General features: G+C 36.3%; 1 long non-coding RNA gene across 1 annotated transcript; it reads left to right on the top strand.

The window, feature by feature from the left end:
* The first annotated feature begins 9,033 nt into the window (after positions 1–9,033).
* On the top strand, positions 9,034–27,242 carry LOC142056937 (uncharacterized). The gene is made up of 3 exons (XR_012660486.1): positions 9,034–9,286; positions 14,470–14,565; positions 22,834–27,242. It is a non-coding gene; the product is annotated as an uncharacterized LOC142056937 (long non-coding RNA).
* Positions 27,243–27,292: the final 50 nt, after the last annotated feature.

Raw genomic sequence — 27,292 nt, forward strand, 5'->3', positions numbered from 1 at the left:
CATGATACACAGCCTGATTTTTTTACCAGTTTTCAGAAAAGCTAAAGGGCCCAAATAACAGCTTAGGCAACTCCAAGCTGATTAGTAGTCACATTTAAAACAGCTGTTCCAAAATAGCCCTATAAAACTATAAAGTGTTTTAGTAAGACTAATCTATCCAACATGTTGGAGATATACAAGACCCTGTATTTAGCTTGTTTTCAGCTTTACGGATATCAAACTTCAAAGTGATTTTCTTCTGGCTAATAAGTGTCTAGAACATGCATTGTAATCTCTCCGAGAGTTTACCTAATTGGGTCAGTCTTTGTGACTTTAAGTTGACCTTACATAGAGCTATACTGTAAGGCAAGTTACGGATCAAGTTTTCCTGACATTAGTTGAATTTATAAGGCAATCATGTTAACTAAGGAGGGTGAATTACATCAAAATCAACACTCTGTCTTTGCATCAGATTCCTAGCACCCATTAAATGAGATTTTAAATGATAAATAACTTATATTTCAGGAAGAAAGCAAGCTTGTAATAGACAATTACTATGAAGCACCTTTCCAATCATTAGATTATAACAAAGCAATATATGATGCCCAGTTAGTTAACCATAGAGTCATCTCAAGTCACCTGAACATCCAGTGAGCACTCAAAGGCATCTGGGCAAAATATTTGCAACGCTATTAGAATTTCCCAGAGCTGATAGGGCAGATTAGTGAGATGCAAACTGTACTAGTGCATACTGTAATCATAACTGCAGAAATCAACTGCAGGTATTTGTCATAGGGTCTTTATAAAGTATCTGAAAATAACTAGGACCCTAGTATACTATACATATATTAGTGCAAAAACTGTCACTGGGAGAATTGTTGATGTTATTGAAGACTCAAGGTAAAAAGATTAATGGAAATGCATGGAGGTTAAATTCTGAACCTCAAACTAGACATTTGAGCACCTTGTGTAATGCACAGTATGAATTAAGAACATATGAAAACATCATAAGAAGCCAGGAAGGAGCTGGGAATGAAAGGTAGCAAAGAGTAAGGCTTAATTACCTAGCCTGACTGGAAATAACTGCTTCCCTATAGTTGTGGTTTTCATCAAAAACATCCTGAATTTGATTTCCTAATGGTGGTCGTCTGTTTATGAAGGTCTTTTTACAAAGTAGGAAGTATGAAAGGCTCCCCAGACTACACAACTAGAGAATTTGCCTGGATGGAGAACAACAAGGCCAATCCTGCATTCTGTATAATGCCAAGCGGTAACTTGAACAGCTATCCCGGGTGAGAAGCCTGGTTACCCATTTACTGAAGGAAAAAGGTTCTTAGTGTCTCCTAATGATGACATCACAATTTAGAAATAATTAAATGATCATCAGGATACAGGATGAATCTATGAATGATCATATATCGTAGCTCAGCTAGAATGCTGGAAATGTAATGCATCATCTAGTTAATATTTTTAATATCTTAATTCTTTTTACTTATATTTCTATTTCTTCTGATAGAAGTATCTACATGCTGGATCCAAAGAGTTGATCTTTTGGAACGCCTTTGTACTAAGGACATGAAGTAGATCTCATACTTTTATAAGTTAGTGTTTTACAGGCAACATCAGGAATAAACATAATAATGCAAAAGCCTAACAATTATTCATATGAGGTTCTCCTCAGGCATGTAGACTCTGCCTTTAATAAAATATAACAGGCTTGTAGTTTTTTATTCTACTGGGGTTTTTTTTAAGTGCCTTTTGAATGGTTTTACCTCATTCTAAGCCTTTCTTCATAGTTCGTATTCTTGCCTTCTAATTGAATAATTAGAAATACCTGTTGTAGGGAAACATCAAACAAAAATATCAAACTACTGAGAAAGCGACTGAAAAAAACCATCAACTTTACATTATGACCTTGCCAGCAACTACTTTATATATACATAAGAACATCAATATACATATTTGTCTATGTATATATTTTGAATATAAAAAGATTACCTTATTAAAATGACAACTCAATGATGCTTTGTAGTATATATCTTTGTAGTCTATTTCTTACTTTGATTAAAACTTTTTCTCATGGTCCAGGCTTTGACAATTGCAAATTTCTGTAAAGATATTAATTGCTGACTACTCATAGTTAAAAGACGTACTTAATATTAGCCCCACTTTGCCACTACAGAAATAGAGACAAGATGTGCTGTCGATATTCTAGTGAGAGTCTTGGACTATTTGTTTTCTGACCTACAGCAAGCACTGCATACTCAGGTGAGACAGAGTAGGAGCAATTTACTTTTCCAATTTGTTGAAAAAGACTTTCTTATACTATGATAGACAAACTTATGTGTAATGTCTCACCTATAACTAGATTAATAGAACACATCTTGGTAATCAAAATGTCACACATGTACAGGCAAAAGCAGACATTATAGATGGGAAAAGCACATCTTCCCTATTATGCTCCTCCAGCTTCCTTGTTTTGTTTTCTTTGGTTTCTTTTCTTTGTTTTTCTGAGTGACAGCTGATATGTAGTATATGAATAAACTAGATACTTTCTAGTAATCATTTGTGAGCTTGAGGGATGTCATCTCAAGAGCTGGTAAACTAGCATCATCCAGAGAGAACACAGAAGTTGCTTTCTTGGAAATGAAGCCAGACATATTATGACAATCTTCTCTTAGAGAGCATTAAGAAATTATCCAAAGCTGGAGACAGAGCTAGCAGTAAGAGTTAAATTTCTCTATAAAGTGCATAGTACCCAAGCCACACTGTGTCATTAGGCAATGCTGCCTACCAACACTGTTTTATATAAAAATTTAATATGGGTAATATACCAGCAAAATATATCCTTCTTACCTTGAAAAAACCCCAAATAACTACAGTAAAAAGTATTAAAGATGTCAAATAAACACATTATGTTTTTAAAAGGCTGTGTACGAACTATATCGTATATGCACAAATCACTGTTGCCAATGGAATCAGAAAAAGCAGAGAAAGTAGTATATTACTCCCAATCAGTTGAATATGGCTGAAAGTATCTGATCTGAGCATACCTTTGGGCAAACATCCGGATTTTATACAGATGGTTTGCACAAACAAACCGTATGTATCTTTCAATATCCCATTACAGGTCACAAAATGTCTGGATCTTAATTGATTGCTTTACCAGATAAAGATTAGGTTCTTACAAACAGTGCATGTTCCATGTGTCTAAAACATTAGTAGGTTAGATGGCTGGATGTAAAGTGATCTCTTAAATAACTAAAAATAGTTATAATTACAATAATAGTACAATGCATTTATTATACTTTACCAAACAAGCTTATGAAAATAAAAATAAAACCCAGACAGTGACATTTTACATTAAATCATAAACCTACAAGAAAACTGGTATCTTTCACTTCCAAGTATACTCTGCAAAAGAAAATAAAAAGTTTTCTTCCATGGTGAAATGTCAAACTGAATGTCACATTTTTGTCCTGCTCAGTCTGTATCTCTCCTCAAATAGTGCCTAGACCAGAAATGAGTTTGTATACAGATTAGGTATACAGGTAGCTTTAAGCAGGAGAGCTTGTAAAGGACCTTGCAATAATATGACCTCTTTACCTTGCATTTTTATAAGTGTTAGAGTTTACAAATAGTGTACTGTAGTGTATTTGAAAGAATAGTTCTAACTGCTGCTATGTTAGTGAAAACATAACTCAGTAGGAAGCAACTTCCTTTAAATTTGGAGGGGATCTTAAAATATCCTTTAAAGCTCTCAGAATCATTACCGATGATAAATTAAACCCTTAGAGTGCTTGCCTCTAAAGACTTCCTTCAGAACTATTGTTTCATCTGGTCTACGTAGTCATTTCTCACAAGACAAGCATTATGATGTTAATACACCGGTTAAGTTCACGTGCTCATGTCTCCCTCTAGTGCCTGTATCTGTTCTGTGTATTTTTAACAGGATTTTAGAGGTTCCAGTCAGAGCAGAAACTGAATTTTGGTAAGGGACGTCAAAGAATTGAAGCAAGGAGAAATAGGTTCGAAGTGTATTTGCTATGTGCCTATAAATAGTTACTAGTTTTGGGCTGGGCTTTTTTTCTGGGGCCGGGGGTAAGGTGAGAGACAAACAAAGCAAATGCAAACCTGATTTTCAAAATGGGAGTTTAGTCTTGATGATTCTTTTGCTCTCTCCTGTCTTTATTTTGGATTTACTAGCTTCTCTCTTCAATGGGAAAATATGCTATTCAGCTTTTAGAAAAATCTTTTCAGTGTGCAAAAATATTATGTCACCATAAAATGTAGACGTGACTTGAACAGATCATTTTAGATTTAACTAAATCACAAAAGCTTGGTTTTGGTAGACATTCCAAACAAGTGACCTCCTGCAAAGGGACACATGCAAGGATGTGAAGAAGTTTACAAGGAAACAGCTTTTTCCCTATTCCATTTTATTACTTTTTAAGATAGGAAAATAGGTAGCTGTGTTTGCAGTACATCATATCAATCATATCTAATGTCTACTGTTATCAAATACTACAGGTTCTAGTTATTGCTGTTTAATGTTGCATTACAATATGATGGGAATTGGACAAATAAATTCCTTTGAATTAGACTGAAAAATTCTTTCAATATTCATCTTCCTCCAGTAAAATGCACTTGCAAATGTAACTGGATGCAGTTTCACAACTTCTTTGTGTTCACAGACTGAAACATAAAGGGTTCATGACTCACAGAGCCAGCATGGAATCGCTGTTGTACTCTGACACCTTTTGTATTGAAAATGTCAGTATGCAGCACATAATACTAAATAATTTTATCTCTGTGTCAGAGTAAATTAAAGTATATATGACTTCTGAAAGTATGAATGCTCATTTTCTTAAGTTGTTTTTCTCACCTAATGAGAGACACTTCTTTTGTACTGGTTTTGAATTCTGCAGGACACTCTCTCATAGATTTCATGCAGAGAAAAACATCCTGTTTAGTATAATTCATCTTATTTTATATAATTTAAAAAATTTAAAACTGGTAAGTTCTTATCAGTCAAATATGAGGTAATACTTTTAAACCATATTTTCCTAGGTATATCTAAATCTGAAAAAAGGCAGTTCTGCTAGTTAATACTTCTCCCATTATTCCTTTGTTAGTCTGAATAATTTTACACTCTATACTCAGACTACTTTATATCTTACAAAATAAAATTACCAGGCAATATATTAGAAAGCTAAGTATGAATCTGCCTTGTAAACAAAGAGAACAGCTAGGAATTCAAAGTCCTATCAAGTTTCCCACCCAGTGATAGGGGTGAATCTATTTAATTTGGAAAATATTTCTACTGTGACCTCTTGACTAGTTGTTTTTCCATCAGTGTCTTGTGTTTTGGATTAATTTTTGTCAGTTACAATATTTTACCTTTTTGTGTTCACTTTCAGAGAAAATTTGCATAAACAATCTCGTAGTAGAAAGCAATTTCATGGAGCTATCACCACTATTTCCATCAGAAGATATTAAATGAATATGCACAGTATCAATGGTGAGAACACCATTAAAATACCTTAAGTTGCTTTTAAATACAATATGATAAATAAGAGCTTAAATTTCCACATATTTCATTACAGTTCGATCTCTATATAAAGTTACTATCCTGTTTTTAAAGACCAGCTTCACTATTATTTAAAGAAAGGTGCCTTTCAGATTGAAATAGAGATATATGTGAATACAAGCAACAGAAGTAACCTTATTTGGGACATCACTCAAAGCCTCTGTTTGCTAGGAAATGGGCAAGAGAACCTGAAGATTTATTACTGTATTGTCTAAACGAAGATGCCTGTGCAGTATTAACAATCTCTGTGCCATTCAGTCACCAGTTTGAGCACATATGCTTTAATGCCTGGGATGCCAAAACTCCAAGAACTTAGTACAAAATTTGCTATGTTAAAAAAGTGAACGTACAAACCTATTTCTGGGTAAAAATAGTTTATCATGATAAGAAAGTAACAATCCTACAAAAAATATTTTTCTTCTGATGTTTCAGAATACCATATTTCATTGCTGAGAAAATGTACGCAATAGCAAAATAGGTTTTTGTTTTAATATACTTTTTAAAATGGAAAGATAAATATTTTTATATCACTAGCATCTCCTTTTCTCCAATTGTTCTTTCATGCTTCTCTCTCCTTTCAGTTTAATGTATGCTTTTCTGTCTATCACCATTTTGAATCACACTTAGAACTAATTCAGGGATATCTTCTGACTGAAAATTCTGCCTCAGACTACATATCCAGTCACTATATGTGTATACAGATGAGTCTCAGACATGAAAGCTAGGGAAATGGCTGTTACATTATTAATTTCATTTCCCTATCACAAAGATTATGCTTTGAAGAAAACTCCATGGATGCTGAGAATGTGCAAACTAACATGCCCTCATGAGTTCAATAAAAAGTTAGGCAAATTAAAGCAGACTGTTACTTTAAGTGCTTTTTATATTTTTCACAATATAAAAATGCTTCTCAGAAGAAAGCTTCCAGGAGCAAGGGATTTTTTTATACCAAAATGTTTCCATCAGGAATATGCATAGTGTCAAAGAGAAATAGTGAGATGCAAGCCTTCATGCAGGGAGCCTTGTGTGCCTCTGGGCTCTCTGGGACAGAATCTGTTGTCTCTTCCAAGAGCCTCTCCCACCCAGAAGAATGTGAAGAAAAATCAAAACTAGTATCCCCCCTGTGGGAGTAGCTGCTTAGATGTCCAGTTATGCTCTCATCACCTACAACAATCAAGCTCACAGGAACGTTGGCAATTGCACACTTCTTTGTATTTAATATTGGCCTCCCTCTGCTCCGTTAATTCAGTTCTTTTCTTCCATCTGAGCTTCAAACAAAGGTTTGTGAAGCAAAAGCAAAAGCCAAAACCAAACTGGGTCCAAAGAGATAATGATCTCCCTTTCTTCATGTTAACTCTGATGGATGTGACAAAGTTCCTTTCTCAGCCCTCGCAAAGTCAATAAAAGATTCCACTGACTAGAACTAATCAAGCTTTACTAAAAATCAGCAGTTAATTAGACCCTGAGTTTTTCTTCTAGTTCAGACCAGTTTTGCACTTTATTACAAAGAAGTCAGAAGATACCAGGCCAATTGTGTTTAATCACTGAAAGAAGCAAGAGGCTGGTGCATCACTTTGTGCTGATATGTATGTTACCGGGCGATTAAAAACTCTGAAACGTGGTATTATGACACTTGCTGCTCAGTTTATCAGCTCTTACACATGCAATGGGTATTCAGCTCTGAATTACTACTTCTTTGGCATTCTCAAAAATGTATCTGGAAGTGGATATGCAGACTGCATATTTGAATGCATGCTCACTGCATAAAAAGTGATCCTGACCTCACTAATACTGATGTTGATTTGGGGTAGTATTAATCATATAAAGCAGAGTTTGCTTACATGTTTGTTCTGTAAAAGGAAAACAGCATTTTCCTCCCATGGAAAACAAACAGCTTGCTTTCTGTTGCAAAGTAGTATATGTAGGCCAGGATCTGAATAAAGATAAACAAACCTATGTAAATCTATGCCTAGACTTCTAGAGCATGGATATTATTTCCTATAAGAATAACTATATTTATGTAGAAAAGCAAATCTTACTATTAACCTATTTTATATTGTATTGTGTTTTAGAAAGGCCCAACTGTGTCTATAAAATCACATAACTCATGCAGACCTTAGATGTAGTTGCAGCACATTTATTAGTAGAATGGAAAGTTTTCTACCTGTTCCAATATATATTTTGCTAAATCTTTAGAGGTCACCTTTAGGGTAAGCTTTTAATAAAGTCCAGCAGCTGAAAATCAGCTGTTCTCTTTTAAGTTGTTTATTTTTCTGGATCAAGCATAATTTTCATGTCCAGTACAATGTGACATGCACCAAGGTGGGTATGCTCCTGAAGGTATTCACATTGGCTTAATGCTTTCCAACACATAACAAAGCAAACAAAAGGACTATCTAATTTCACTTCATTTTGAAGTATGGCCCTTGAATACAGAAAGGAACCTGGGATTCTTTTAAACTTGTTACCCAGCTTGGCTTGGCAGCAAGTAATTGTCAAAAAATGAAAGTTGTATTCTATAGAATGTACTCTTTTGCTACTTCAGTTCTGCAATGTTTTCCCTTGTACTATTGTATAAATGCATGCATTGCTATGACTTGTTATTGACTGTGCTTATGGAGATAAGGAGAATCTTAAGATAAGGAGATACGCTTATGGAGATGAGAATGCTTAAGGAGATGTATGAAAATGTTAGTTCTCATATTTAATTACAAAGTAATGTATTGTTCAGAACCAAAATGGACATGACATGTTAGATAGTAAGATCTATATCCAATACACTTAGCTCCTAGGCATGAAGAAATTATTTCAAGATAAATATTTGTCATGTTTGAGCTGCAGTCTTTGCAAAATAAATACCTTGATTGGAATATTGGATCACTGTAATGACAGCATGGAACTTCAGATCAAAGGCAGGTTCTATTACTATTAGTAAGGAACCATACTTTACAGATAATCTTATTGCCTCCACAAGCAGAATATTATTTTTCATGAACAAGCTATTAGCAAGATGGTCTTTCATCAAGTTGAATATTCATTATTATTATTTCTCTCTCTCCCCATATACATGCTATACATGAGGTTTTGATACTTGCTAGCCAAAGTACTTCTCCATTTAAACAACAGCAAGTAATCTGCTGTGTACAAACCAGTGGGGTAGTCCCACAGTCCCACATAACAGGAAGGAAAAAGCGCAAGAGAAATTGTGATTCTGAGTCATAATTCATTTCCTGGCATGCTCACGGGCTGCACAGCTTTTCGTTACCCCCTTGCACAGGGTAGATCAGAGAAATACAGTTTAGACAACAAATATTAGATCTTAAAAACTGATCAAATGAGTACAGTGGAAGTCTGCTCTAGCTGAAACACATGCAGCCTTCTGCATACAAGTTCAAAGTCCACTCTTTGAACTCAACAGAAGAACACCCTACAAACATTTGCTTTCGATTTTTCTAAATCATCAAATTAAAAACCCCTGATGGGCACACTTGACAAACTTCTGACAGAACCATGCTTGTTTGGAAACCTCTAGTTTCTAATCAAAGTTACACAAATTGTTCTCCAATAGCGCTCTGCACAAAAATCCCTAGTTCCCTCAAATCCATGGATTCAGAGAAGCCCATTTGTGGACTACATGGGAGGACAAAAGTGAAGTCTTCCTGACTTCACTGACCTGACAGGTCCTGAATAATTTGCAAGAGCACACAATTTGAAAAGGTGAGAGCATTTGGGCTTTTGGGTCCTGTATTTCCTAAGTATGACTCTAGGAACTCTAAAATTACTGATTTTTTTGTCCCAGAGGAGGAGTCTGGGGTTTTTTATTAATAATTTAGATAGTTTCATTTAGGACTAGAATGATATCAATTTTTGAAATCTCAAGAAAATGTAAAAACTTTTCTCTAAAAAAACAGAACAAAATTCCTATATTGGAAGGACTTTTTCTATTAGTTGGGAGTGAGTAGCTATGAAATTGCACACCCTGCTGATATGTTTCTAATAAGGGACTATGTCCTTCAGTTCAAAGTAGATAACTGCTAGATTGAAAGTGGTTTACATGGATGATACATACTAGCTGGTATTAAAATTGTTCCAAAATATTATTTAATTTTTTAAAAAAGGAAAACGTTTAGTAAATAGTCTTAAAAGTTTCAGCTTCAGCATTTCCTGAGAAAGAAAGCATGCTGAGAATATCTTTTTAGCTGGATCAGATCTGACTGTGGTTGAACAACCAAAGAATAAAGAAAAAAGTACTGCAAAATATCCATTCATAATAAAACTGAATATGATAATAATAAAATTTGCTATCAAATGTCTTTCCTTTTACCTAGTACTCTGTCACAGATTACTGTATCTGGAAAGTATTATGATCTATTAAGTTGTGAATGAGACTTTACTACAAACTTTAGAACAAGGAGGAAATATAGGCATTAACTAAAGAAACCCAACATCTGGTTTTTGCAATTAAGTGAAAGTCAAGTTAAAATAGTTTGCTTGGTAAGAGAGCAGTACCTAAGATATCACAGCCAAGGCAGAATTCTATTCAAAATTCAGCATTATTAGGATATAATAAAAATCAACTTCTCTGGGTTTTTTATGTCATCATTGTATCCTAGTGTACAAAATTCATCAGGCAAGCAAAGGTGTAAAGTCATGTTGGACATGGTCCATTTTTAACTCACAAGTTCCAGGAAACTGCAATAGGATTCTAGATTATAGAGGCCAGACTGCCAACCTTCCCAAAGGACACAGGATATCTTGTTTCTGTACTGAGTGATATTTTAAAAACTTGTAGTGTAAAATGCAAGCTACCATGTTCTAATGCAGGATCAGGCGAAAAAGAGAAGACTTATGCAGCATATTCTTACACAGGCTTCTCATCAGGTACTTAAAGGAGCAAGGGCACTTCTGCTCCATCTTCCTGTTTGTTGCACCAGTTCTGCACGGCAGTTGATGCTGTAATTCCTTGCCAAATACTGTCAGGTGAAACAGATGACAAACTAAGACCTCTTGGATTGAAAACTCTACTCATCATACAAAGGTGACATGCTTGCCATCTTGTGACAGATTTTCCTGTATTCAACTCATGTCTTTAGATGTTTATGTTTGAGGATGCTTTAAAGGCCAGGTTACTTTCTGACTAGTACCTTTACTTAATTAATGCTTTTTCTGAGTAAAATCCAGTTCTTTGTAAACTGCACTAGCAGTTCCATTTCCGTACTGGATATCTGTACAATACACATAGTATTTATACTCTAAAAAGGGAAGCCTTAAAACAAAGGAATGCTGACAGAAGACTAATGAAATGGTTTTTTTCCTGGCAACAGAATCCTTTGTTTTGCTAAAATATTTTAAATAATTAATGTATTTTTTTTTAATATTCAAATAATTTTCAACAGAGAAGAGAAAACAGACATGTCAAATAACAGGAATTAGTCATACTGAAAGAATATATCATTAAAAAAGGAGTCAGAAATCAAATTGATATATATCAGTCTACAGAAAGCGATTTCAAAGATATTAGTCCTAAACTTTGTGTAATAAGTCAGTTGAAATGTATTTTTGAGATAAGAATTTAACAAAAATCCCAGTATTTTTCATTTTTTAACAGATTTACAAAATTTGTAGGAAACATTTGAAAGAAAAACAGAAAAAGTTTTTAAACAAAACAGTTTAAGGCTAAAGAAAAAAATTATTCTGATATGACAAAATAATAGGTTCTGCTTTCAGTTAGTCACTAGAACAATATTGAATTTGCTGAGCTATGAATGATATGGCATTCAGGAATGAAGTTGTTATGCTCAGTAACAAGCCAATTTTTGCTTTACATATGGTTTTTGGAGAAAAGATTTACATGTTCTCATTATCTCTGAACACGCATGAGAAAGCCGAGAGCAAGCAGACTGTCCCCACAGTTTACATGAGGAAAAGGTTTCTGTTTATCATAATGATCTCTCGAATCTTTTTAATCCTCTGTTAGAAAGAGCAAGACAGCTGCATTTGAAGCCCTTCCTCCAGCTGTGTATTGCTCAGTTGCTTTTTCATGGAATTTGGGGATTGGTGTAATTAGACTGAAGGGAGTTGGGTCATGCTTAACAATTAACTCTACTAATATAGCTGATGTGTCCAAATGTTCCTTTTGGGTATCTGTGTAAACATTTTCTCTTGACAGTTCTCTACTCTCTGCTTCATACAATAAGGAATTGGCAGCTCCTTCCACTATCTACAGTCCATGCTTATCAATTTTGAAGTTAAATATATGAGAATACAATTTCTTTATTAATAAACAGATCAAATAATGATATTACAAGAGATGGATAAAGTGACCTCAAAAAGCAGATTATGAACTTACATTAGTGCAGACTGGACATCAACATTTATAACAATTCATCAAGAAAGATTAGGAATTCTACACTGCTGAATACTTCTACAACTGTAACTTGATTGACTTGTCAGTGAAATGTAATTTAACTGTTGTACTAATGTCTTTAATTCAGATCATTTATGTTGCAGTTAGATGAGGTTTGATCCTGGAAGGAGCTAAGACTTCAGTTAGCAGAGTTAATGGAGCTCAGTATTTTACAGAATCAGGCCAGAGACAGCAAACTTTGTAGTTACCAAAGAGGTAAGCACAAGAAGGGCCAGAAGTTGTAAGAAGAATGAAGTATATTTGAAGACAAATAAGTTACCTTGCAAAAAAAAGTAGCAAACAATATACACAGAAGTTATACAATTAAATGATGCATCATGATACCATTACCATCACACAGCACCAGCGAAAGGAATAAACAATTCTATTAGGAAGCACAGCAACATGGAGTCAAGTGCCATTAGACTAACGAGACAGAAGTCCTTGTTCCACTACTGAAATGAGATAAGGCATTTCAGCTCTTTTCTTCTGCCTTTCTGATACCATATTCTTCAGAGCTCTGACCCTCATTATATTTTGTACAGTGCTTAGCAGATCAGCTCCTTTTTATCTTGATCGTGATTAATGATCATTATCATGATCATGACTATAACCACCAGGAACTGTTCTAATACAAAACCACCAAATACAGGTGTTAGTTACAAATTCTGTTCTTGAGAAAGAGATATAAGCATACATAAATAGCCAAAATGTCTAAACTAAGAATCACAATACAAATCTGTTTCTGCCAAACAGTGGACGTGCCTGACTCATGGAGTACCGCCCCGCTTGAGCTATGCACGTAGCATTTCTATGGTAGGCTCTTATTCGAACCCAGAACTGATGTGCTTGGCAGAGATTAGCTCCTAATTTCCATGTAAGCCTGGTATCATTCAGAAAACAAGCACCATGCAAATCCAGAGTCCAGATCTAGCAGGAGTTTTCAGATCACACCTAGCACACACTGACAAGAGTAGCCTACTTCCAAGCTTCTGCTGTGACTGCTTTATGTCTGTGGATAGAAACAAGGAATGCAGTCACAGCCCTCATATCCGAAGTGAGGAAATCAGAGCCTGCAACTTCAATTGTCCAACTCGTGATTCTCTGAGACCTCTGTCTCCTCCCTGACCCCCACTTTGGAATTTTGCCTGTCTCTGTAACACCACCAAGCTATTCTTCATAGGGCATATCTGCATTCAGGTTTTAGTTTAGACCTGTAGTATGCTGTTCATGTGAACCTCCCCACCAGCCCTACTTACTGTGCCTTGGATCAGATCACAGAATTTCTTTCCTTTCAGAGGATGCTCAGCTGGAAGTTTCAGTCCAACTGTCATCAAATGTGCTTTGCAGTAGGTTCTTACAGGAAGCAACTACCACTGGCAAGAGAATCACCACTCTTTCCCTCCCTGTTCCTCACCCTTTGTTTTATAAACTTCAGTTAGTGCTACAGAAAATCGAAACACAACAAAGGGCACAACAAAATTGATAACAGTTATTTAAATATTCAGTAAACATTATTCAATAACATATAAATAAGAGTGCAACATTTGTATCTATTTAGCATAATCCAATCATTGCTAATAGCATCAGACACAAGAACAACTAACTAGTAGGGAGTTTGAACAAACCCTCATGAAAAGTATATAGTAATAGAGGAACAACATGGTGTAAAATTGTCATCCTCATCATCTTCACCCTTCATCATCACCACCTGCTGCACACTTTTTCTCCTGAATTAGCTTCCCCCATTAAAGGTGATGTATGCCTTCAGACCTAAGGAATCTTTCTTTCTGCCTGTCTCTGTGAGCCTGATTTAACATCCTCTTTGCAACAGTGTCCTCATCTGCTGACAGCCCTACATTTCACATTGCTGTCTGCTGCTTTCTTTCCACCTACTATGATGCAGATGAGTGGTCTGGTTTAAAACAAAACCAAAAAAAAAAAAAAAACACCAAGGAAAAGAGGAAAAAAGAAAAGACAAGGCAGCAGTGAAATCTTCTTGCTCTTCTAAAGCAAAATCTTAGAATTCACCTATATCAATGAATGCAGTTGTACATATTGATTAAGGACAAATACATTCTTTCCTGCTATTAGTTCTTAAAGAAGGAGGCCCTGCCCATCCACTGTGTTCCCATGCACTCAATGCATGGGATTTTTCTTCAACTCTTGAATCTTTCTAGACATGCTGTGAATAGCTCTTCATCTTCATGAACTAGAGGACAGAACTGTGACATGGAAGAGGAAGATAAGGCTCCTCTGGAATAGTTCAGATTCTGCCTGTCTGGCACATAAAAGTCTAGGAACATTTGTACTTCCTTTCCCATGGTCATAAACTCTGGAGAGAATGTGGAACTTGTGTCAAAGGGGAAGACTACTTATTTAATGAGTTATGTTGCTTATCCTTATCCTTATTTAAGAATTTGTCTGAATCAGTCGATTGCTATCAGAAACATCCTCCTCTGCTAAGAACTGTGGGGATATTTTTGTCTTGTAGGTCTTGTTTGAGATGGGGAAAATCCTAATTTAAGACTTCCCGGAGTCCTTTTCTTCTTTGTCTCCCATATACAATTTTGGCTCTTGGACAGTTGTGGTAAGGGCTCATATTTTAGTGCTCAAAGGACCAAATTCAAACTGAACTGTGTAATGACATTCCAAATAAGTTGATAAAGAGTTGTAAGTTACAGCAAAATCAAATGAAGAATGAGAAGCTCACTGCTGGACAGAAAGTACAATATAAAAGCAAGCTAGAAAATAAGGTAGTGTAACAGAGGAGTAGAGAGTTGACACTTGCTCTGACAGATTCTTCTGCCTCTCAAACCTCCATTAGCAAGACAGTCCTCTCTCCTCATCCATTGATTGCCACCAAACCACAATAAAATATGAAGAAAAAGCAATCCAACTTACCAAAGTCGTTGTACAAACATACTCTTCCCCTCTGTTCCTGGGAAAGTAGCTATTATGGATGGCAATGTACGGGTCACTACTCCCTTAGGGACACTGAATACTAGCAAGAGAGATTGGTTTTATACTGGCAGTATGCTGGCAGTATTTAGCATTTGTCTGCACTTGGATAGATTCCAGTCATTGTTCAGTTTTGAATAAGTAAGTGTTAGGGCATTGGGTACATAACAGATTATTTTTATATCTTTTACGAATATGAACCTACTTTTTCGGATCTATATATATTTTAATTTTTTGCTGACTGTAAAAGTTGCATCAATTTACAAAATTTACACCAATGAAAATTAAATTCAGCATGCAAAACAAAATTTACAAAGTACTACAATTAGATTCACTAAATCCAAGCATAGTGACAATATTATCACGTGACTTTGTTATTATTAGTTATACAAAATTAGCTCAAATTATCACTCTTTTTCATTTGCAACAAGTTTGCATGACATAATTCATTGGCTATTCTGAATGAACTCCATAAGAAATGCTTGCTTCATGCCAAGAACTGTCATGAAAGTGTGATTTGATATCAACTATTTCTGATTTTTTCAAGACCCAGAGTAGCAGTACAACTTGATCAGTAGTGATTGAATGTTATGCTTCAAAAGTGGCATTCCTCTAGCATGATGCCTTCTATCCCTTTTCTAGACCCAGGAACATTCTTATCTCACTCGCCACTCCCACTGTGAATTTCTGTTTCAGATCTTTTGGGCTTTGCTACTCTGAGGAGTACACATGCACCAGATAAGACAGCATTTACCAAATCATTCTGTATACATAACTGGAATTTTAAACAAAGGGAATGCAATACCTTGGGATCTCAATCCAGCATTTTGTGGTTTATTCTTTATGCAGAGTAATAAATTCAAGAGAGAACATGCAAAAACTGGAGCAAAAATTAAGTCAAGTCAGTGTGAAGACTAACGGTACACACAAGTAACTCAATGACTACTGTAATTATCTCCAGAACAGGCACTGTAAATACAACATTAAAAAGGTTACACTGTTAATTCTCTCATCTGGGATCAAACACTGCGGACTGTATGATTATAAGATGTCATTACTATAGGACAGAGTTGCAGTATTTTGGATTGCTTAGCCAGGAAAATCAGTGACAATTGGTCAAGGAAAGCAACCTCTTAGATCTTCAAGTTGAAGAAAACATCCCTTTTTTTTCCTCCAGCAGTACCATTCTCTACAAACTATTATTATTTTCTTATGGTGATACATAAAGGCTGCACTCAGGGAAACTCGATTTACAGCATACAGTACCAAAAATGAGGGATAGGCTATAAACTTACTAGGTAATAAATATGACATAAACAAATCAAAAGACAACATTGTATTTTTTCCAGAAGTAGAAGAATTTTAGTACTGACACTCTAGATATTTATCCATGTTGACAAGTATCCATGCATATCAGCATAGGGCTGTAAAACATACTGGCTACAGTTCTTCACTTTTACTGGTATTTGGATAAAGGGTTTTTTTCTGACAGATCACCTAGCCCACAATGATACAAAAACTTACTGCAAACTCACTGCAAAATGTAAAGACCATTTGGAGAACAGCATGTTTGGACTCAACTAAACCCAGAAATTTTGTAGAAATTCCTGTGGAAATTTCTGTGGAAATGTTGCTAAAGTTTTTACCAACTGGAAATCTCATTATGACAAAAAAGAAAAATTGCAAGACAGCTTTCATTTTTTATTACTCTTTTTGCCTTCCACTTTTTCAATTTAACAACAAAGAAAGCCCACATTTTCTAAGAATACCATTTAACAGGTTACTTTTCTTACAATATTTTTCAGGGATAATATGATACAGGAAAAGTACTGTAATTTTATCCCTAGATTTCTTCCTTTTAGTTGGTGACAAAGATTATGTCCATAATATTCCTGAGGGTCATTCTAGTATAGGCATCCTTACAAGCACCTTTCCATAAAGTGTCCTTCCTGCATTCACACAGGAGACCTAGGATTTGTTCCAGTTCCAACTTTTCTACAGCACAGCTATTCTACAACCCTATTATACAGCACTACATGGAGCTCTACCTTACCCCACCAGTGTCTCGTAGCAAAAGTGGTGGAAATCTTGGTCCAGAGCAGTACCTAGCAGCTATCTATACTGCCTCCCAGAGCCCTTCTACATCCTGGAAGCTGACAGCCTTCATGAGGTAGTGTGTCCCGTATCTGTCTTCACAGGGCTGGTCTGTTGGAATTTCTACATCAAATAGGACAGTGTTTTCTGTCCCAATCCTAAGGTGACCCATGTCCTGCAGAGGTAAGGCATGTCAGAATGCCTCACATGCAGGCTCTTTCCATAACCTGACAGGTTGTACGAGCCTGTGCCTTAAAGAGAATCTACAACCCTAACCCAGCCTCTACAGAGGTTAACAACACAGGGGTGCAGAACAGGCCACCTGCAAGGAACAAGCAGGTCTTCCTGCTTAATCCCTCTTTAGTTTATGTGAGAGGAGAGCAGTAGAATTTGGACACTGAGACACACATTTTATTCTTGCCTAAAGCCAAGAATATGCTTCTCTGTTTCCCAGGCCAAAACATCCTTCCTCAGAGTTTAAAAAGTACAGGACCTTATAACGAGCATCTAAAGAATTGTTTTCCAAGGGCCACAATATACTGCAGTCCTCCAACAAAAATCAGACAAGGAACTGGATGAGGCGACCCCGTCTCTCTGTTCTCAGATACCCTGAAATTAGGTGACCCAGGAGTACTGGGCTCTTGTTCCCAAAAGATGAAGACACTTTCTCAGACAAGCAACATCAAAAGGAGCCTCTTCAGCCATCGGCAATCAGTGAACAGTATTTGACTTTCAACAACATTGATTCCTACCATTGATTCTCCTTTACTGATGCTGCTGGATCAGTTAAAGCTTCAGATTATGTCTATTACAATAAACACCTACTTGGAGACCCATAAAATATTTTAAAGAAATATGCAAGTGCAGACATCTTTACTGTAAACTTATGTAAACATGTAGTGAAACTACTTCCTAGCAGTTTTAAAACCATTAACATGGCAAAAAATTCTGCTCTCTAAAGCATTTCAAAAGATTTTGCAACAGACTTTCCATTAACAAGAGCTTCATTGACCTTACTGAAATTATCTTAATTTATTTTAGATGTGTGTTAAATCCTTCATGCTCTACAGATTTATTGGGATAACTCAGGGAGAACAGTGATGTGAGAGAAAGCACCTCAAAACACAGCTAGCAGAACTTACTAGAGCTTCCTGTTGAGCAGCCACCTTATTCGTCCTTTCATGACTGACAGTAAGTCAGTTCATATATCTATTCTAGCTTATCAAACAAAAAACCCAGCACATTGAATTGTAAAGGATATCGAAGCTTGCAGATATTATACAATATTACTTCATAAGCTATGCTGTATTTGTCAGGCGTCATTTTCCTAAAAAACTGCTGTGTAACTAACAACCTTTAAGAATACTTCTTTGTCTAGCTTGTAGACTGTAAACAACTATAAGATGAATACAATGCCGGGAAGAAAATTGCTACATAAGAGAGGTCAGCCACTTTTAAGAAAATCACACCCATAACAGTATTTGTTTTGTTAGGACATGCAGCCTAAGATTCTGGTTCAAGTTTCTCTTTTCCTTGCACAGAACTGTCTGCCACCCTAAGAGCCTATGAAGCATGTTCTCCTCTCTGATTCCCTACAAAAGAAAATGCTTTCACATATCTGAGATAAAAATGATTTTTAAAGTTCCCATATAAGTAACAGGGAAGGAAACCTCATTCTTTCTAGTGTTTGTTTAGCAGCTAGACTTCAAACATTCTCTGAAAAGCAAACAACTCCAGGAAAAGGAAAATTGAAACACAACAAGCACACTGAACAGATGAAAGGTTTTGAACTGCATCTGCAGATTAAATAACAGGTTAACAATGATGGGAACTAAATACATAGCTACAAATCCAAGATAAAGGGAGGAACCAAACTACGCAAGGTTCATGACAAGTATTAATTCTTTAACAGTTAATTTTGCAGGTTTACTGTTCTTATTTTATACAGCCTAGAATAAGAAATTTCTTCTTTGTGCAATGGGGGATCCTGAAGCTTCAATGTCACACAGAGTTCATTCTTTAAACTTCTGTATATGAAACAAATACCAGCTGAAAACTTCTGCATTTTAAGGAAAATGAATTATCCTGTATCAGATAAATGAGAAAGCCAGCAAATGCCAGGATATTGTTGGGTGCTATTGCTTTAGCCTATAACAAATAATCTTCATCCTGACTCAAAATGTGTCTTTGCCCAGAAATATTTATTGCATTACTATATTGGAAAAACGAAGCAAGAGCTCCCTCTATGTAACGCCGGATGCATTACTTTGTTGTACTGTGTTATAGATACATTTGTTTTATATTTTACAAGTCTTACTGTGAATGTGAACGATGCATATAACAAATTGACAAAATTATTTTTAAAAATCAGAGTTCTCAGCACTAGACTGAAATAGTTTTTCCAGTAAAATTATAGAGAATAATTACAGGCTAAAAAATGTAAGAGAGTTGCTAGTAAAGGTCCATTGAAGGTACAGGGCTAGAATTTCAGATAATGCATGCCTAGTTTCTGACACACAAACACTTCTGCTTGAAAGTAAGCTAAACCAGACTAATAAGAAACATCTGAGTTGGCTCATTATTATCGCTACAGTCAGATGACAGTAGAATTTAACAGTCTCAGCTGTCTTCCCTGCCTCTCTCTTGAAAGCTTCTGCTCCCACAGCAGGAACAACTCCTGAACCATCACAGATGGTTCACCATCTCACCCAGATCACCATACCAAATTATATTGATGCTGCTTAGGGTTACTTTAATATCCTGGGCAGTAAACAGCAGTTGTTCAGAACTTGTTTCATGTGTGGTTGCTCCTGCTGCAGAAGCTATAATCTCCAAGAGAATGCCAGGCAGACAAACAGTAATTGCTTCAGCCAGATGAACTGCAATCATTTGCATTTGTAAATTAAAATTCTGAGCACAAAGGTGATTCTTTAGTGATGCATTGTACAAATGGGAACTGTTACAACATTTCCAGCCTATCTTTGCAAGGATATTCCTGCCTTATGTAAACAATTCCTAGAGCTATTTATATTTTTTCACAAAATGTTGGCAGACAACTCTGCAACTAAGGGGAAAAAGTGCCTTTCTTCATGAAAAAGAATCAATAATGCATGATGATAGTGAGCACTGTTAACATATAGTCACTGTAGATATTACTTACTGCCTTGAAGCTGTATAAAATGATTCTGAATTTCACTGCGCTTTCTAAATAAGACAAAGCCATCCCTTACCCATCCTTTCCTTTCAGGAACAAAATTTTTGCCAGCACATTTCAAATTTAAGGTGGGAAATTACCTTCTATCTTAAGGTTTGTCTCAGTTCTATTTTAAATTTAGCAAGCCCTGGGACCGATGTGATTAATGTTGTAGGTAACGAACATGTTAACAGTATGAAAGTCTTACTGTTCATTCTGAGGTTTCCTCCCCTTCTCCTCAGTGGCTAGGCTGACAAAGAAGATGGAGACACCCTTTTTACAAGGAGTCACATGGAGAGGACAAGGGGGAATGGACACAAGTTGCTCTTGGGGAGATTCCGATTGGACACAAGAGGGAAATTTTTCCCAGTGAGGACAGTCACCCATTGGAATAATCTCCCCAGGGAAGGGGTTGACTCGGCCACATTGGATACCTTTAAGATTCGGCTGGACAGGGTGCTGGGCCGTCTTGTCTAGACTGTGCTCTTCCTAGAGAGGTTGGACGAGATGATCCCTGAGGTCCCTTCCAACCTGTGATTCTGTGACAAGCATTTTGCACACAGAAAGGAGAACAGTGAACTCTGGTAGCACACTGATTTCAGAAATTTCTTCCTCATACCTAAGGAAAATACAAATTTTCCTTAACTTTGGAATCACTGGTTATTTAGCAGAAATACTTATTGCCTCTACACCAAAATTTAAATCAAAATGCATCACTTTTACCAGGGCAGGCAGTGTTTTGTTGTCAACCTGTGCTGTTGAGACAACTGCAACCTAATTGCTGAAGAGATCCTCCAAGACTACTCTAAGGGCTTCAGACACAGGGCATCCTAAGAAGACTGCTTCGGGAATCTTAGGAATTAATCATAAGAACAATGGTAACCAGCCTGGATCATTTGACAGACTTTTGCCATGCTTGAATTTTGTTCATCGTATTCCTCTCCAAAGAACAGATTGTGAGATGCTTGGTGCTTTTAGAATTAAGAAACGTCTTACCCAGATCTTCACAGCAGCAGTTTATTGCTGTGTCTCTGGTTTATATTCTAGCTTTGTAGAACTGTTTGGTTGACACATCCCCAGTACTGAATGTTGGTTCAATAATTGCTCATCTGAGTAACCCACTGTAACATACCAATGTAGTGGGTTTTCTGGACAACTAGAAATGTGTCATAAGAACTCTGACATTATGGCATGGAAAGTACTTCTTTAGATGGTACTGACAACTACGGAGTTGTAACACTAATAAATGAGATTTCAAATATAGAGTTGTAAGACAAGGTCCAGTATGATTACAAGACAGGTGGGCATACTCCTGATAACTATAATCTGCCCAGTATTAGTAATTTGCTGGCAATCACAGTACCAGTCCTCTGGCAATTCTGTGTGCATGTTTTCTGGCTGCTTGAGCCTGTACAGTAGTATCTTCACTGCCTTTGTGAGACTAATTACACTAAATTTACCTGTGATGTGATCACACAGTTATTTGGGCTGACAGGCCTAATAAAATGACATCAGTCTTCCCAACCAACAGCAGAAACAGTGTGCGGAGGGAGAGCCAACATAGTTGAATCTTCCTTAGCTGCCAGAATGGAGGGAGGTAGACCACTGGCACCTGCTGCCTGCTAGAGGAAGTAGCCTTTCATTCTCAGTAAAAGATTAAGTATTTACTTCAAGGACTGAAAGTGTACACTGAGAAATTCTATTCAATAATGAAACTTTTAGAAGTATATTGTGTTTATTTATCTTTACTGAAAAAGGACATTTTAATACTGAATTGTATCTTTTGTTAATATTTAAATACGGGTCAGGCAAGACCACTGTGAATTTGCATTCATAATTCCTTTCTGAAAAGATAACTTGACACGCTCTACTTTTTCACTTTGCTGTGTATTCAGCTTTAGTTGCAAAGATCATTTACTGTGCTAATGTCTTTCCCCTTCAAAAATGCCTGTGCATGCCATGTCTCATGATGAATACCCATTTGTAAACAAAATAGTGATTCATTATTATAGCTGAAGGGCATCGTTTCACCTGGATGTATATTCATCATTTCTTAATGCCTCACAGCTTGATGCTTGAAATCTCATCAAGCACTCTGAAAGCTTCATTGACACAGATTTATGATCCAAACAATTAACTTAATAATGGTATCAGTAACTGGAGGTTAGTATCAACAAGAGAAAGAGTGAGCCAAGCTCATGCCTAGTGTATGCCTAATAAAATCAAAGGAGGTATGCTTGGGCTCTATTTATTGCAAACAATATATTTGACCCCTTTTTTCCTTTTCTGAGCTAATTTTATGAGTCTACCTATACTGCATTAAGTACTCTGTGGACAACAAATTGAAGCATTTTTTTAAAGGGGTAGGTACTGTTAAACACTATGAACAGCACTCCTTTCTCAGAATAGTTTCAGAAAAGCTAATAATCTGTGAATATTCTGTCAGAACTCAGCTGGAGATAGCCACATCTCAGCTGTTAATTAATACACCTCACCTGAGATATGGAGATGTGGTAACTGCCCATGTACATACTCCTGGTCTGCTCTATTGCATAGTGAAACAGCATTCATTAAAACCCTCTCTCTTTGTTGTTTTTCTCGCTTGTCTAGTTAGAAAAGCTTTCCTGTTTTTCTACTATTGTCTATCCCAATGCATCTCTACATGACCTGGGAATCCACTGATGAATGTCTGCATCATTTGAATTCAGGCTGAACAAATCATAATTGTCTTAAGGAAGATCTTCTGCTATGGACTTTGATGGATTCTAGAAGATTGCAACCATTACAACCACCTCATTATTATATCCTTTGCTATCAATCTTTCCGCAGTATTAACCTCAGCATTTAAAGAAATCCAAAGTACTAACTCTTAATACTAGGGAACTTAGTTCTTCCCTAGAACTTTGTGATGGTTTAACAGTGAGCCTAATGTCTTGTGCCAACTGATGTAATTGTACCTGGCAAACAGTGCGTAGGAACTGCCAGTTTCAAGCTGGAGACTGACAGATGAATAGCTTTTCTTTCTAAAGAGAGCCAGGTGCTTGGAGTTAGATGTAAAGGGCTTAGGTATTGCCTTGAAGCTAAGCTGTTTCATCCTCTCTTTGATAGTAATAAATGGGAGAAATTCACGAGTCAGATGACTATAAAACTACTCCAGATCCAAAGATGACACCTGCCACAGTCTGGCTGCCTCTTTTTTATTTTTTGGGGTTTTTTTTTAAGTTTTTGTCATTTTTTATAATGTTGATAATTTCTACAGCCTCACCACTCCCTTCATCTACCAGGGTTATTTTAACTCAGATTTGGAACAAATTATTCAGATATTTCATAGCAGCTGATATGTCTTTAATGGTACAGTTAGGGTTCCCATGTTAACACTAATCCTCTTCCACTTGTACATCTGGCACCACAGAAAACGCGTGAGTGCTTAGCTAAGTAATTTTCCTACCTATAAGAATTCAGGCACAACTACACAGAAACAGCTGCTTGTATTTGCCAGGTCCATTGCATGCATCAGTGACCTTGCAGTTGCAATTTAGTTGCAGGAGCAATGAAACCTTACATGTTAGATATGAAGATATTATTCACTACTTTAGGAATACTGATTTTAGTAGTTATTAACCAAGTAAGACAAGAACTGTGTAACTGTACTAAACTTACTTGTATTAAGATGCTGGGAATGTTCAATATGGGGTTGTTTTTGAAAGAAGAAAAAGTCAGATTAAAGTAATTCTAAAAAAACAGACTATTAGAGAAAACACAGCATACAAATAAAGATGATAGTAATCTATACGTAGTCAAAAGTATGTATTTGTCTGCTAAAGCCTAGTGTATAAACATAATTACTGAGGAATGAAGGATGGTGACTGGTAAAGAGCAGGGACAAAAAGAGGAAGTATCAGGGAGTTACATACAGCCAGGTCAGCTGGAGGTCTAGTTATGCTCCTGAAGTATGATAAACTGTAGGGAAGACAAGAATGAATAAACATGCATATATTTTAAATTCATTTCTCCAAAGTCTTTCAGTTCTAGATGAAATTCTTTGCTATTGCTCATGATTTCTGAAAAGCAATAAATCTAAGTTGAATCTGAAGAGGTAACTGTGAACATCTATTTATCCTGTTTCATAACATAAGAACAAGGAGCCATTCAAGAAAATGGAAAGAGAACAGGCTTGAAGTTAAAATACATTATGAAGCACATAATTAATGTGTTGAACTCTCTACCACAACAGTGATGTGATACAGCAGACAGAAAAAGCATACATTTAATGAAAATATCATTACACTAGACAGAATATTAAAATACATTTTCATAGATGTAAAGCAATTAGAATTGCTAGATATATCAGATGTTATGACAAACCAATAAAAGCAATGAAAGGAAAGCAAGATAATACCCTCAAACTTCACTGTTATCACAAATGTTATACAGAACAGATCATGCTCAACTCAAATTCTGATGACTTTAACTTTTATCATGCATCTCTTAGTCAAGATCTCCCCCTCCCTTCATACCTATTCTTTTTCTCAGAAAAATGTGTACATTTGGGTTTTTTCATTCAGTTCTGCTGTGTATATTAGTCTGGTGAAGATTTGTAAATAGAGAATGGATAAGAAAAAGTGGTGGTTTTGGCAGGCAAAATTAATGATGTTGTGCACAGTCTGTAATGCACAACTGTTCTAAACATCAACAAAGTATTTTCTTCAAATATTGCTTAAATTGGATGAAACAGAAGCATAGTGGCTAAATATTTTGTCCACCAGCATCTGCACATGAATATTTTCCTTTTGTTTGATGAAAATATGCACATCCCTATAAAGAAGATTAAGTGTGTATGTACATGTGCCCAGCCCTCGTTCAGCAGATTGGCACAGCCCAAACACCACCAGTCAAGAGGGTATGCTTTACAGGCTTTGCTGTAAAGCATCTCCATTGTCCATGAGGTTTGTATAGAAAAGCGCAGATTACTTTAAAATGACCTAAACTTAAAGTGACCTCACATGCGTCACAAAAAAATAGTAAATTATCCATGTATCAAAGTTCTTAAGCCTGATTTTTCTAGCACTGATACTTTTAAAGACATATCAGGCAATGTGAAAAGGAAATTTCAGCCTCAGCCTAACTGAAAAATCTTTGGGTTTTTGTGGTTTTTGGTTTTGTTTTTTTTTTTTTAAACAGATGCCCCCACTGCACAATCTGTTTCAACTCCGCTGCAGTATCTGATGCTGGCTATTGTCAGTTCCTTTAAAATAATAGGCAAAAAGACTACTTGGCTTGGCATACTAATTACTATAACAGGCTACCCTATTTTAACTCTGCAGATTTCTCTTCTAAGACTAGTGTAGGTGTGATTATCAGCTTCTTAATAGGTGTTCATTAGGCAACCTGTCTTTTCTGTGTACAGAATTAAGAAAAGCGAGTACATGTCATGGTTTAGCCCCAGTCAGCAACCAAGCCCCACACAGCCACTCGCTCACTCCCCTCTGGTGGGACGGGGCAGAGAATCAGAAGAGTAAAAGTGGGAAACTCCTGGGTTGCGATACAGACAGTTTAATAGGTAAAGCAAAAGCTGCGTGTGGAAGCAAAGCAAAACAAGGACTTCATTCACTGCCTCCCATGGGCAGGCAGGTGTTCAGCCATCTCCAGGAAAGCAGGGCTCCATCACACATAACAGTTACTTGGGAAGACAAACACCATCACTCCAAATGTTCTCTCTCCCTTCTTCTTCCCCAGCTTTATATACTAAGCATGATGTCGTATGGTATGGAATATCCCATTGGTCAGTTTGGGTCACCTGTCCTGGCTGTGTTCCCTCACAGTTTCTTGTGCACCCGGCAGAACACGGGGAGCTGAAAAAGTCCTTGACCAGTGTAAGTGCTACTTAGCAACAACTAAAATATCTCTGCATTATCTCCACTGTTTCCAGCACAAATCCAAAACATAGTCCCATACTAGCGACTATGAAGAAAATTAACTCTATCCCAGCTGAAACCACAACAATGGTACATATACTTTTAGACTAACGCAGTAAAGGACATAGCTACTTCTTCACTAGTAACTAGGTCTTAATTTTAAAAGAGCTAGATGTGTAGCTCACAGATTTGATACACATGCTCAATGATTTATCTCAGCACAAAAATTAAAATTTCCAATATAAGACTATGCAGTTGAAAAGCACTGAATGATTTTATTTTATATATTGTTTCAACTTCTAACAAGAAGCTGGAATTAAAATGCGTGCTATTAGTTTGCATTGAGAATACAGAAAAGACCAGCAGTACAGTTTATAGACACAGAAATAACAAAAACATTGCTAAAGCAATGAGATTTGCCAACTACTAATGAGACACAGGAGAAATTCTTTTAACAGATGTTTCCTACATCAAATAGATACTTAGCCCCCTCTGATTACTATGATCTTGAGAATTCATTACTTGATTCAATGATCAACACCTCTTCGGTAGTCCCATATAAAGCAAATTCTTGCAATAGGTTTTCCCTCCACACAGCAGCTGGGAAAATATATTTGTGGCCTTGAGTCCCTTAGAAGTTGTATTACAGCATTCTTGTGTTCATGACATAATTAGGGTTCTGTCAGCACATCAGTCATACAGTGATGAATGCACATCGCATTTTCTTTGCCATTTTAAAAGCTACTCTCCTCACAGTGACCACTGACTACTACAAGCTGTCCTGACCACTTGCTTGCTTATTGAAAATTTCAAGTGCTGTGCTCCAAGATAATTTGTTATTAGTTACTGCAAACTTTCTTTAACAGTTGTCATTTATTATTTTTAAATGCCCCCAGTATACAATGCACTGAATACCATTCCATCTGGATAACTTCTTTCCTTAGCTTCAAGTTTCATCATTAAACATCGTTTAGGCACCTTTCAATAAGAGACAAACTCATTCTAGAGTAGGAATTCACCACCTAAAGTGAGAGCTTCAGCAGCTTGTACCTAGGACTGCAATTAACAAGAAAATAATATTTTGAGATAATAGATAAGCCTGGAAATTCAGATGGTCAAATTAATATTGTTTTAACAAAATACCCAGATCTATT

This window comes from Phalacrocorax aristotelis, chromosome 4, assembly GCF_949628215.1.
Source record: "Phalacrocorax aristotelis chromosome 4, bGulAri2.1, whole genome shotgun sequence".
Taxonomy (NCBI): Eukaryota; Metazoa; Chordata; class Aves; order Suliformes; family Phalacrocoracidae; genus Phalacrocorax; species Phalacrocorax aristotelis.